Source organism: Capsicum annuum, chromosome 9 (assembly GCF_002878395.1).
Source record: "Capsicum annuum cultivar UCD-10X-F1 chromosome 9, UCD10Xv1.1, whole genome shotgun sequence".
In the NCBI taxonomy this organism is placed as follows: domain Eukaryota; kingdom Viridiplantae; phylum Streptophyta; class Magnoliopsida; order Solanales; family Solanaceae; genus Capsicum; species Capsicum annuum.
In genome coordinates this window covers 171,477,391-171,490,234 of record NC_061119.1, presented here as the reverse complement: position 1 = coordinate 171,490,234, position 12,844 = coordinate 171,477,391, and the positions used below count along the sequence as shown (strand labels likewise).

At 33.3% G+C, this 12,844-nt stretch overlaps 1 long non-coding RNA gene across 1 annotated transcript; it reads right to left on the bottom strand.

The window, feature by feature from the left end:
- Positions 1-10,515: 10,515 nt before the first annotated feature.
- Positions 10,516-12,566, bottom strand: LOC107841948. The gene is made up of 3 exons (XR_007045153.1): positions 12,258-12,566; positions 11,902-11,987; positions 10,516-10,940 (listed from the first exon to the last, which is right to left on the bottom strand). It is a non-coding gene; the product is annotated as an uncharacterized LOC107841948 (long non-coding RNA).
- Positions 12,567-12,844: the final 278 nt, after the last annotated feature.

The window sequence follows — 12,844 nt, the reverse complement described above, 5'->3', positions numbered from 1 at the left end:
AGAAGGATATAGCTGAATTTGTAGCAAAGTGTGAAATGTACCAACAGGTTAAGGTAGAGAAGCAAAGACCTAGTGGTGTGATAAAAGAGTTTGGTATACCCACTTGGAAGTGGGAAGAGGTGAATATGGACTTCGTGACTGGTTTACCTCTTTCGCGTCGTCATCATAATTCTATTTGGGTTGTTGTAGACTGGCTGACTAAGTCCATACATTTCTTACCCGTGCATACATGTTATACATCTGAGGATTATGCTAGGTTGTACATCCGAGAGTTTGTCAAGTTTCATGAAGTTTCCTTGTCTATTATTTTGGATAGGGGTACTAAATTTACTTCTCAGTTTTGGAGAGCATTTTAGCAGGGTCTTGGTACCCAAGTTCATTTGAGTTTCGCTTTTCATCCGCAGATAGATGGTCAGGTTAAGAGGACCATTCAGACTCTAGAAGATATGTTGAGGGCATGTACTCTTGATTTCAAAGGTAGTTGGGATGGGCATTTGCCATTGATAGAGTTTACTTATAACAATAGTTACCATGATAGCATCGAGATGGAACCATTTGAGGCTTTGTATGGTAGAAGATGTAGATCACCCATAGATTGATTTGAAGTGGGTGAAGCTATTGTGATTGGGCCTGATGCAGTATTTGAGGCTATGGAGAAAGTTAAGTTGATTAGAGAAAGGTTAAAAATAGCTCAGAGTCATCAAAAGTCCTATGTCGATGTGAGGAGAAGAGGTCTTGAGTTTGAGGTGGGTGATTTGGTGTACTTAAAGATTTCACTCGTGAAAGGGGTGAAGAGGTTTGGTAAAAAGGGGAAGCTTAGTCTCCGTTATGTTGGGCCCTATTGAATTTTGAGCCGTGTTAGGAAATTAGCCTATGAAGTTAAGTTGCCCATAGAGTTGTCAGTCGTTCATCCTATTTTTCATGTCTCCATACTTAAGAAGCATATTAGTGATTCTGTTGTAGTGGATCCTTCGGAGAGTGTTAATATTCAGAACAGTCTTTCATTCATGAGATTCATGTTGAGATCCTAGATTTTTAGATCCGTAGACTGAGGAACAAAGAGGTTCCCTTGGTCAAAGTTTTGTGGCGGAACCAGTCAATTGAGGGCGCTACTTGGGAGGCAGAAGCAGACATGCAAACCAAGTACCCGCACCTCTTTTCAGCGAGTTCAGATCAAGCCGAAGGTATTATTCTTTCTTACTTCAACCCTTCTAAATCTAAAGTTCAGCTATATATCTTTTCTTGCATAAGTTCTTGCAATTTCCGAAGTATTCAAGAGTTTAGAAAGATTTTGAGTCGTTTAGCAAATTGCTTCAGCTATGTGTACTCAGTTTTTCCTGTGTTCTTGGTCTAACAAGAAACATTCGAGGACGAATGTTCCCAAGGGGGAGATATTGTAATACCCCAGATTTTTCTTTAATTTGAGTTTCATTTTTAAGAAGAGTAAGGGTTGACTTCCCAAGTGAGACATATTTTTAAACCATGTAAAATTTCCCTAATATCGATTTTTTGACATATAGAGAATTGAATTAGCTTTCCAACAATACTAATTTCAACCAAATCCGATATTGGGGTGAGAATTTATGGTCGTTTTACTGAGAGTTATCAGAATCGCCCAGGTGCGATGGACAGGTTGACGGACCGTCGAGTATGCGACGGACCATCACCCGAACCGTCGCAACCAAGGTAGTGACTCCCTCTTCTGGCCCAAGTGCGACGACCAAGATGACAGACCATCAAGCTAGCAATGGACCGTCACTAGGACCGCCGCAACTAAGGCAGTGTGGCCTTTTTCTAACCAACATGCGACGGACCATCAGACTAGTGACGGACCATCACTCCGACCATCACAAATCTTGTTTAGTATTTTTAAGTCATTTTTAAAAGGATCTTTTGGGTCTTTTCCCTTTTAATACCCTGATATATTAAAAATAAAGCAGCTAGCGTCATTATCTCTCAAAATATCCAAGAGCTAGGGTTTCTCTCTCAAGAGCAAATCCAAAACCCTTCTCCAAGAAATTCAAGAACTCACCATAGATTCTACAAATTGAGTTAATATGTAAGTTCCTCAAGTAAAAGGCTTCAATAACCCTCTCTCAAGAGTAAGAAGAAGAGTCTCAAGCAAGTTTGTTCACTAAGTCACAATCTAAGGTATGTGGGGTTTGAACAAGGACAATTCTTTCATTCTTATACCAAAAACTTGTTTTAAATTACAAAGATATATGACTTTATTATTTCTCCTATGAATTTGAAGTGTGGGTACATACCCAATATTACTATGCATGAGATTTTGAGATTGCCAATGTTCTAGAAATTGAAGTACATGAGTATGTTGAGATTTTAAGACAAATTACTAAACATTCCAGATTTCTATATGGTTTGTGTATCCTTATGACATCTAGTATGCATTTTGATGAGTCTTAACTTGATATTTGATTATGGGCCACTAAACCCTACTTGAGATTTGCAATTTCATGAACTTTTGTGCTATAAGCACCCATGATTTGAGTACTTTGAGATCATTGAGAAAGTTTTGAACTTAATGATCATAGTAGCTTTGAAATCCACTTTATTACATGTGATTACAGATTTTATAATTGGATTCTTTATGATCCACGAGATTATTTTTAAAGTGGATTTCTATGAGATGAGCGTAGCAAACTAAAGAGAGTAGTATTTAGCACCGAGTTGGGTAAGTTACTACGATTTCATACCCCAGAACTACGTGCCATCGTAGGATTAATATTTATGGGCCCGATGCCAATATAAGTAATCACTGAGTTGAGGTTATACTCCCTGGCAAGAGTATGATGCCTCTCCCCAATGTGAGGTTTCTTCCTTAAGAGGATAAGACATTGGACTCTATGTAGCTCGCATGGTTTATGTCGGTTAAGAGAACCTCCCTAAAGTATTTTCCCTTGAGATATAATATTTTCCCTAAAGCTTTGAGATAAGTGATTTTTCCTAATAGTAAGATTTTCAAAATAGTTTCTTAAAGTAAAATTTTCCTAAGAAGAAAGTAGTGTTCTCTACTAGTAAGAGTTATCGAATTTCGAGTTCCAAGTATCTTGAGTTTAAAAGAGTTCTAAGTTCTTAAGCATTAAAGAAGTTTTACTCTCCATGAGATATATACATGAGTTTGAAAGTATTGTTTAAATCTTTCTTTAGTCTTCGAGTAATGAGAATAAGAGGAGTTCAGATTTTAAAGCTAAAGTATAATGACTCACGAGATTTGTGTTACATGCTTCCTTATACATGATTTATGAGCTTTACATTTCAGACTTATTCAAGCTATGTGAGTCATTCCTAATTGCATGCATGATTTTATTAAAGAGTATGGATATTGTTTTCTATAAATGTATACGTCCTCATATACTCAGTACATTCCCAAGTGCTGATCTACATATACATCTATGTGCTACATTGTCTTATAATGTAGGTTCAGGTGCTCAGTCCCAGACTCGTCAGTGATTTTTGAGTACCTTTGTCTACATCTCCACAGTGGTGAGTCCTCATGGTTCGAGGACCTATCATCAGACATTTCTGTATTTTAGTAGATATGTTATTTCTTTCAATTTAGTTTGAGTTAGTTGGGGACCTTTCCCAATAGCTCTCTAGTTCATGGAGTAGTAGAGGCTTTGTCAGACTAGTTATCAAATTGTTAGTATGTTGAGATCTCCAGTTTTGTGGTCATTTGGACTAAGTATTTTCTTCATATTTCCTATCATTTGTTATTACAATGCCAGTATTTTGTTTATTTCTTCACGAAATAAGTTATTTTATGTAGTGAAAGGCTCAAAGGGTTAGCTTGGGGCTACTTGTATCCTTAAGCATCGTGTGACGTCCAGGGAGGTGATTTTGGGTCGTTACAAGTGGTGAAGCTCCACTACCCTCTTCCTCTTTGACATGTCAATTAGCCTTTGTTTTCTCTGTTTCTTCACCATCCTCCTTCTAGTTAGCTGCTTCGATGGCTCTTTTTCTATACTCATCTACTTGCATCTCCATCTTGTCACTAAAATTCAACCTTTATAATCACCTTCGTTGATTGAATACCTGTCATGCTCTAATGATTTCTCTTTATGCTCTTCAAAGGGCCTTTAGATTGGATCGAGCGAGCCAAAAGTGATTGAGATTTGATGATAATCGGCCTTCTCATCATTAAAAAAGGTTTTCTTCCCATTTTCCAGTTGCATGATCTTGTGCTTAAAGACAAAACACTTCTTCATAGGGTGACCCATTAGCCTATGATATTTGTAATAGTTAGGCTCATCATTTCTTCCAACTTTGTCGGCCTGCTTCGTATCTGGTAGATCAATAATCTTATGATCAAGAAGTTCATTGAAAATTTTAGCAATATTAGAATTAAGGAATGGGTATTCTTTTGTTTACATCTTCTTCAAAGTCAACTTTTGATTTGGACGTGCTTGAGAAGTTATCTTCAAGCTTAGATTCTTGCTCACCTTTATGATGAACTTCATAGGAGTCATGTCTATATTCATAGATTCTTTATTGTCTCTTTTGGGTGAAATTTTTCCCCATCTTCTTCCTGTTTATCCTTTCCCTTTCGAGGTTCATAGATAGGTGTTACTCTTTTTTTGATAGAAGACATGCTCAACTCCATGTCGTAAGAACGGATAGCTAAATCCTCAAAGGATTTTTTCTTAATGTTTTTCAAGATTTAGAGAAGTTCTTAGTGAATTCCTTGGATGTACATATCTATTGGAGATGTTTTATTGAGCCTATCTTTGCAGTTTAGGCTCATATTTCTCTATCGATTGATGAACTCAATGACTAGCTCATCCTTTTTTTGACAAGTATTTATGATTTCTACCATGCTTATCATATGCCATATGCTATAAAAGTGATTCAGGAACTCATGCTCTAGTTGTTCCCAACTATCAATGGAATTACGCTCAAGGTCCGAGTACCAATCGAAGGTATTTTTCTTTATGGAATAGATAAATTATTTGGCAATATAGACATTGTAGTTTCCAACATTATTACATGTCTCAACAAAGTGTGTGACATATTGCTTTAGATTCCCTTTGCCCTTAAATTATTAAAATTTGGGGTGTTGATTTCCGACAGACATTTTAAAGCTATCAATCCTTACAATGTAAGGCATGGCGTATGTTAGGAAAGACTAGGTGGAAACATCGTACTTGTCTTTGAGCGTCCCTTCAATGAACTCTTTCAATTGATCAATCTTGATCATTCCCTCAAAAAAGACTCGTACCTCCTTTTAGGTGGTGTTTGTTTTATTTGGAATTTTGGTTTCATGAATTTTTGGAGCTTTTCTAGGTACATGGCGAGAATCTTCTTCCATCCCATCCACTAACTTATCAATCTAAGCATCTTGATTTTGCATATACTTAGTCAGAACTATCAATTATCTTTGCTAGGTTTGCAAGTTGAGCCTCCATAGATGAGGCATCAACTACCATTGCTTTCATGATCAATAGAGACGTTAGGGAGTAACATGAATTATCGTATAAGTTGATCGTTCTCAACTTATACGGTGTAAGTAGAGATGATGTGTCGGTTGAACAGCCATCGTTCTTTATGCTAGAGTTCTCATGTAGTCTTTTTTATTGTCTCTGCCACATAGTTTCCCTCTTCTAAAAAACATACATGGGACCTCACTTATTTTGGGTTTAAGATCCAAAAATTAGAGTTGGTATGGACAACACTTAGTGTGTTTGTTGTCCTAACATGCGGGATTTACTCCTTGTGACAGTTCTAAAGCTTTCAAAAGAAATACCAAGAATGTTTCCTACTTTAATAGAGAATTTAGAATCAGCAGCCTTGGAAGAAGTCGATTCATAATTGACCTTCTTGGAAGTCATTTCGGTGTTCTTGAACTTTGATTTTGGAAAATTTGATATGAGAGGTAGAGATTATCCCACTGGGCGTGTCAGAATTTGTTAGACAGCAAAATTCTAATCAGAAAAATAATAATTGGGACAAGAAAAATATCACAATAATCACTTTATTGATTTTAATATATAATCTTACAATCTCTATAAATCCTCTGATTCACCTTTTTAAATTTAAATTCAATGGGTTCGAGCTTGATTTTGAATTTGAACTTGATTTGAGGATTTAAAGGATATGTTCTTGACTTGTACTTGAATTCAAGGGCTTTTGATCTTGTTCTTGAATCTTGTGGTCTTGATCTTGAATCTTGACAAACTGGATCTTGATTTGTGGGTTTGATGAACTTGATCTCGACTTGTACTTGAATTCAAGGGCCTTTAAGCATGTTCTTAAATCTTTTGGTTTATATTGAATCTTGATAAACTGGATCTTCAATGCTTGAATTTGTAGAGAAATCTACAGAGTTTGATCCATGAGCTCTCTCTTGCTTCTGGTTAGAACTATTTATCTCTTTTGTAAAATTATGAGACCCCTATTTAAAGTTATAGGAAGAAAAGTGTCATGGTTAAGATGGGCTTCTTTTGGCCAATCAAATTTAAGTGACACGGCGACATTTGATTTGGTCATAGATTTCACTAAGCATGTTGCATCATTTTGGCATGTAGCATGGCCTTATTGGCTTATTTGCTTGACTTGTCATGCCACATCATTCGATATGTGGAACTCAATTGGGCCTCTAGAATATGATGACATCTTGGGATCAATAAATTAGGCTCATAATCTGTAGCCCAAATCACTGGACTAGCCCAACAGAAATAGGATTTTAATCAAATTCATATTCATTTGGATTTAAATAATAAATCCAATCATATTAATCCATCACATTTATTTGGACCAATATATATTGAATTTTAATATATTCTAAATTTTGTATGGATTTGAATTTAATAAAATTTCATTGCTCGCAAGGTACCCTACTTTATAAATGATCAAAAGGGTAGTAGTCTTTTATGCTAGTCCAAAAAAGGACTTCTAGTATAAGAGCCACCTAACTTGGTGCCTGAGCGGTCACGACAATGCACTCTGTATGAATGTCTACAAAGAAAGATTTATGTGTGATTCATCCCATCATTTGTCAGTAGGAGATGTTGGAAGTAAATACACCTACTTCGATAAGAATCATAATTTCAACATTATTTGGAAAGAAATATTACAATTCACTGATAATTATAAGTTCACATTGTAACTAGAGATTTAGAGTTCTAGGCTAGAAAAGAATCAAATATACATGACTCTTACCTTACTACTCAAGCTTGTAGTTATGCCACAACACTCCTAACAATCTAATTTCCTCAAATCTTGTCATATTTAGAAACTTCTTGACAAAATGAATGTGAAACTACCACTCAAACATTGTGATTTGCAGTGGGATTAAGCTTAAATGATGATCTTATATGTAAATGATGAATTATTATAGATAACTCTCTATTATGCCTCTTGGAACTAGGATGAATTTGCAAAAACAAATATAAAAAAGTAATATTGAAACAAGTAAAAATAACACTGTCAATATGAAAAAGGGTCAAAATTCAAGTCTATTAAGAGACCGAGATGAAGGTGTATTAGACAGTAAAATTCAACTCCAAAAATAATAATCGATACAAGAAAAATATCGCAACAATCATTTTATTGATTTCAATATGTGGATATTACAATCTCTATGAATCCTCTAATTCGCCTTTTAAAATATAAATTCAAGGACTTTGAACTTGATCTCAAATTTAAACACGATTTATGGATTTGATGGATTTGTTCTTGACTTGTACTTGAATTTAAGGGCTTTTGAACTTGTTCTTAAATCTTGTGGTCTTGATCTTGAATCTTAATAAACTGGATCTAGATTTATTGGTTTGATGATCTTAATCTCAACTTGTAGTTGAATTCAAGGGTCTTTAAGCTTGTTCTTGAATCTCGTGGTCTTGATCTTGAATCTTAATGAACTGGATAATGAATGCTTGCATTTGTAGAGAAATCTGTGGCATTTGATCCATGAGCATTATCTTATTTCTTGTTAGAATTGCTCGTCCCTTTTTTGAATTATGAGACCCCTATTATAGTTGTCTGAAGGAAAAAAGTCATGATGATTATGGGCTTCTTTTGGTAATCAGATTTAAGTGACATAGTGACATTTGATTGGCCTTTGATTTCATTAGGCATGTTACATCATTTTGACATGTAGCATGGTCATATTGGCTCCTTCACTTGACTTAGCATACCACGTTATTCAACATATGATGGTCAATTGTCCTCTAGAATATGATGAAATCTTGGATTTAGCAAATCACGCCCATTATTTCTGGCCTAAATTAATGGACTGGCTTAATAAAAATTGGACTTTAATCAAATTCATATTCATTTGGATTTTTAAGTAAAATTTACGTAAATTCGTACTAGTTTACCCATATTTACATGTTATCCCGACTTTTTTTTCAAAATTTTATAACATCTCTCTTTTTTTATTTCAGATACATACAAACTAAGCGAGATACATCTTAATGATACATCTTATTATTTAACTGGTTAACTTAAATCAAGGATTGGTTAGCTTAAATCAAGGGATGTAATAGTTAGTAAATCATTAAATTATCAATTAGCTTAACCAATCTTCTAGATAACTAAAGAAAATCCCCCCCAAAATGGTAATCTATTATTAATTTCAATTTTGGACAAATTCATTACCATAACCATTTTGCAGACTTATTTTGCTTCTTATTTTTTTCATGGTTCTTTATTCTTTTTTGAACTATTTTCAATGAATATTTTTGTATTATTGCGTCATTTCGGTGTTTGGATTAATGATATCAAGTATGAGGGCTATAAGAGTGATGTCATCATTGTAGTCGAACCTGTTAAGTATGAAAAATTGATTTTCGCTATTGTCGTAGACTTGAAATTGATGAAAGCAGAAAAAATTAAGGCTCAAAATGTTGTTGATGGTAATGCAACTTCATGTTGATTCGTAATGATATGGGTGCAAAGCTTTATATTGAGGTTAAGAGAAGTGTATTCGATTTTGGGATGTATCCACTATACATCACTACAATCAATAAAAATGAAAGAAAGATGTTTGACGGTGAAACCGGGGTAGTTATGTGTTTGGAGAATTCTTGTAAAGAAGTTACATAAACAATTGTTGATAATTTTGATTGTTTGAATACGTTGTCTTTGGTCGATGTGAAGATGAAAAATATTATTTCAGATTTCAACAATAATAAAGTTAAGGTTGGTCAAATCTACAAGGACAAGAAAACTCTGATTTCTGTCAAGGTATGCTAGATGTGTGGTCAATACTGATGTTAAATATTGATGTAATCATAATACCATCAGTGCTGAATTTTGTTAATGTATCTCTTAATCACAATACTGATTTCTGTCAAGGACCAACATACGTACTTGTAATTTTTTTCAAAAAGAGGAGTGACCTTGATGTCGGATTATGAATAAGAGAGACTAATTCTTAGTAGGTTATTTTTTTTATTTATATATTTGGAATTCATTGTTTAAGAAGTTTATGCTTGTTTTGAGACTTTTATGAATAACATTTGGCTAAATAAATTCATTATTTTACTTTCATTAAATAAAATTTCGTATATGTGAATATGTTTTACAGTATCATGTTAAACCATACAAAACTATGTGTTTAACTGATTGTTTATCATGTTTTATTACTTCCATAAAATATATTTCTTTGATTGTGGATATTAGATACATAATGATTTTAAACATTAAGCATCCCTTCATTGAATTGTAATGTAATTATGTATTAACTTGAGTACGCAGAAAGGTAAATATTTATAATATTTTATTCAGATTAATAAGTTTTTCAAGAGATACATAAAATCTTGATAGACACATGTATGTGTATAATCATATGCATATATAATAAAGTGATATATAATAAAGTGATACAAAAATATATAACTGAATTATTGTTGTATATAATATATTAGTGATGTAATCATAATACCATCTACTTGTTTAATTTATATGTATCGGTTGGTATATAATCTTGTATCTCTTTCTGTTAATACATATCTAATAATATTTTCTGATATGTTTTTGAATGTATCTCTTATATATTAATAGATAGGAAAAAGGCATTGTTTCCACCCCAAACTATACCCGAAAAGTCGAAGTAACAGGCTACCACCACTTGCATGTGGTATAGTGTTTTACACGCACTGCCACGTCAGCACCACATCAGTAAAAAGTATCACTTTTTTATAGTTAAGGTGTGTAATAGGTCACTTATATAGTTTAGGTGTGGATTCGACTTTTCGATGATAGTTTGGGGTGGAAACGATGCCTTTTCCCTTAATGTTTTTAGCCATTTACTTTTGTTATCTAATAGGCTGAACGAGCCTAAAATAAGTGTAACATACGCGCCTTAGAATGGGGGTCACGGGGAGGTAATAATATCACTTTTATATAGTTAAGGTGTGTAATAGGTCACTTATATAATTTAGGTGTGGCATAAACTTTTCTTGTATAGTATGGGGTGGAAATAATGTCTTTTCCCTTAATAGATATATCTCTTTTTGGTAATATATATATATCATAGAAATCTGTAATATTTCTACCAGTTGGAACACTTACTAAAATAAAAAAAGTTTTAATATCAGATAAAAAAATCAACCACAGTAATCAAATATCTACAGCATTTGGAACACTTATTTAAAGAAAAAAATTGAATTACTTCTTAATAAAACATAATCTTTAAACAAAACATGTCTACTTTAGTTCAACACAAAAAAACCCACAAAAGACAACTGAAATATTATTGTAGATAGACTTGTATCTAAAAAAAGACAAAATATTAATTAAAGGTTAAACATAACAAAGATAACTACAACTATTCAAGACTAAAAACGTCTTTTCTTACAACTGGTTGCATGATGGTTAGTTTAGGCCTCGGTGGGTCGTCATTGTCACTTAAGTAATTGTTCTCCGCCTTATCAGCTCCATACTTTCATAATAGGAATACATATCTCAAATGTGGTATTCTGTCACAACACCAGAACATGATATTTCTAATTAATCGCTCAGATACTCAACAAATAAAGCTATAAAAGTCCACAATTCCTGCAAATTGATGTATCTACAGTAATATATATATTAACATATCTTGTAAGAGATAAATACTAAACATGTAAGAACCTTAAATGTATCTCTTTCTGTAATAACTTATATCTCTAAGACACAAAATTAATCCAAAAAAATATATATCAAGAGATACCTACTATATATATAAGTATTATAGATGTATCTCTTGCTTTATTAATATGTATCTCTCTTATGCATTTTTCACACAAACAAAATAGTACGATAATACATACTTATATAGTTTTTGATACTCAGAGATATAATGTGAAAAAATAGCAAACGTAATAAAAAATGTATATCGGACTAAAATCTTGACCAGTAACAAACAGGTAATATCGTTGGTAGGAGCATCTATAGTTGTAACTTCAACAACTCTTTCTTTTTTTGCACAAACTATATCTCCTGAACTGGTAGATCTTCTTTTCGAAGAATCACCCAACAATGGCTTGGTGGGCATTGTCGCGTGGCAATTGCTTGGTGGGATCTCAAATTAACTTCACTTTGTGAAAATCCGACCAACCAACAATGTAAACCAAATGATGAACCTCCAAAATTGCATAACATATATATTGCCAGCATTTGTTGTGTTTAAAAACTGTAATGTTTTCCATCTGTATATCCGGCAACTTAAAGTTATCACTAGAAAAGTGAAATTGTTGTTAAATAATATTCGTATAAGATACGGAAAGTACCCGCAAGTAATTAGTTGATAATTAGACTCAAGGACATAAAATTAAACATCCTTATTTTATATGAGATTAGGTTAATTAATTTAATTAAAATGCTTGTAGGACCAACTGAATTTAAAACTTGTTCATCTTCACAACATGTCTATTTCATCGGGTAATGCTTGTTACTGACCTGCCAACAACAAGGAGCAAAAGAGAATGGATACATTGTTTCCAAGTGTAGCTATGTAACAGTTTCTTCCTCGTTCAATGCTGATTCTGAAAGATTTAAGAACAGATATAAACAAGCCTTACTTAAGATTAATCTTGCTATTGTTTTCCAGCTGTATATCCGGCAACTTAAAGTTATCGCTAACATGAGCATCTTGGTATAGCTTCAAAGAACTCCCTTTTCTCAATGGAAAATATGTATGTCTTACCCTAAATGTTGAGGATCTAAAGCAATTTCTGTTCTGTACAATGAAGTTTTATCATACGAAACAAATTTCATCCATAGACGGAGAGCCGTGTTGGGTTTAGGAGGTTTACCTGAATCACAGATGACGGAAAACAAGGGGAAAATAACCTCAACAGGGGCAATTTTCTTTGCCGAAATAATGACTTTACCCATAACTTAAGCACCGACAACATCATCATCTTTAACACAAAACTCCAAACAGTCAATTGGGTGGGCTAAAGGAATAAGATTTTGTTTAATTTGATTTTTGATAAAAATCGTTGAACATAATAAGAAAAAAGTGAAGATGAATTTGGGGGAAAATACCTTAATTAAAAAATGTGAAGAAGAGGAGAAAATTGTGGGATGAAACCTCCCACAAAATTCCGTCATTGATGTAGAAAGAATTGGTAAAGTCAAAATCGAATAAAAAGGGTGTATTAGGATGTATCTCAACTTTTAACCCAAATTAATAAAGTTGGAATATTTGTAGTTTTTTCAAACTGAAGGGATTTTTGGTAACTTTAAAAACTAATGTTGTGCTTTTATGAAATTTATTAATCCAACCATATTAATTCATCACATTTATTTGGACTAATATATTTTAAATTTTAATATAATGTAAATTTTGTACTAATTTAGATTTAATAAAATTTCACTGTTCACAAGGTGCAAAACA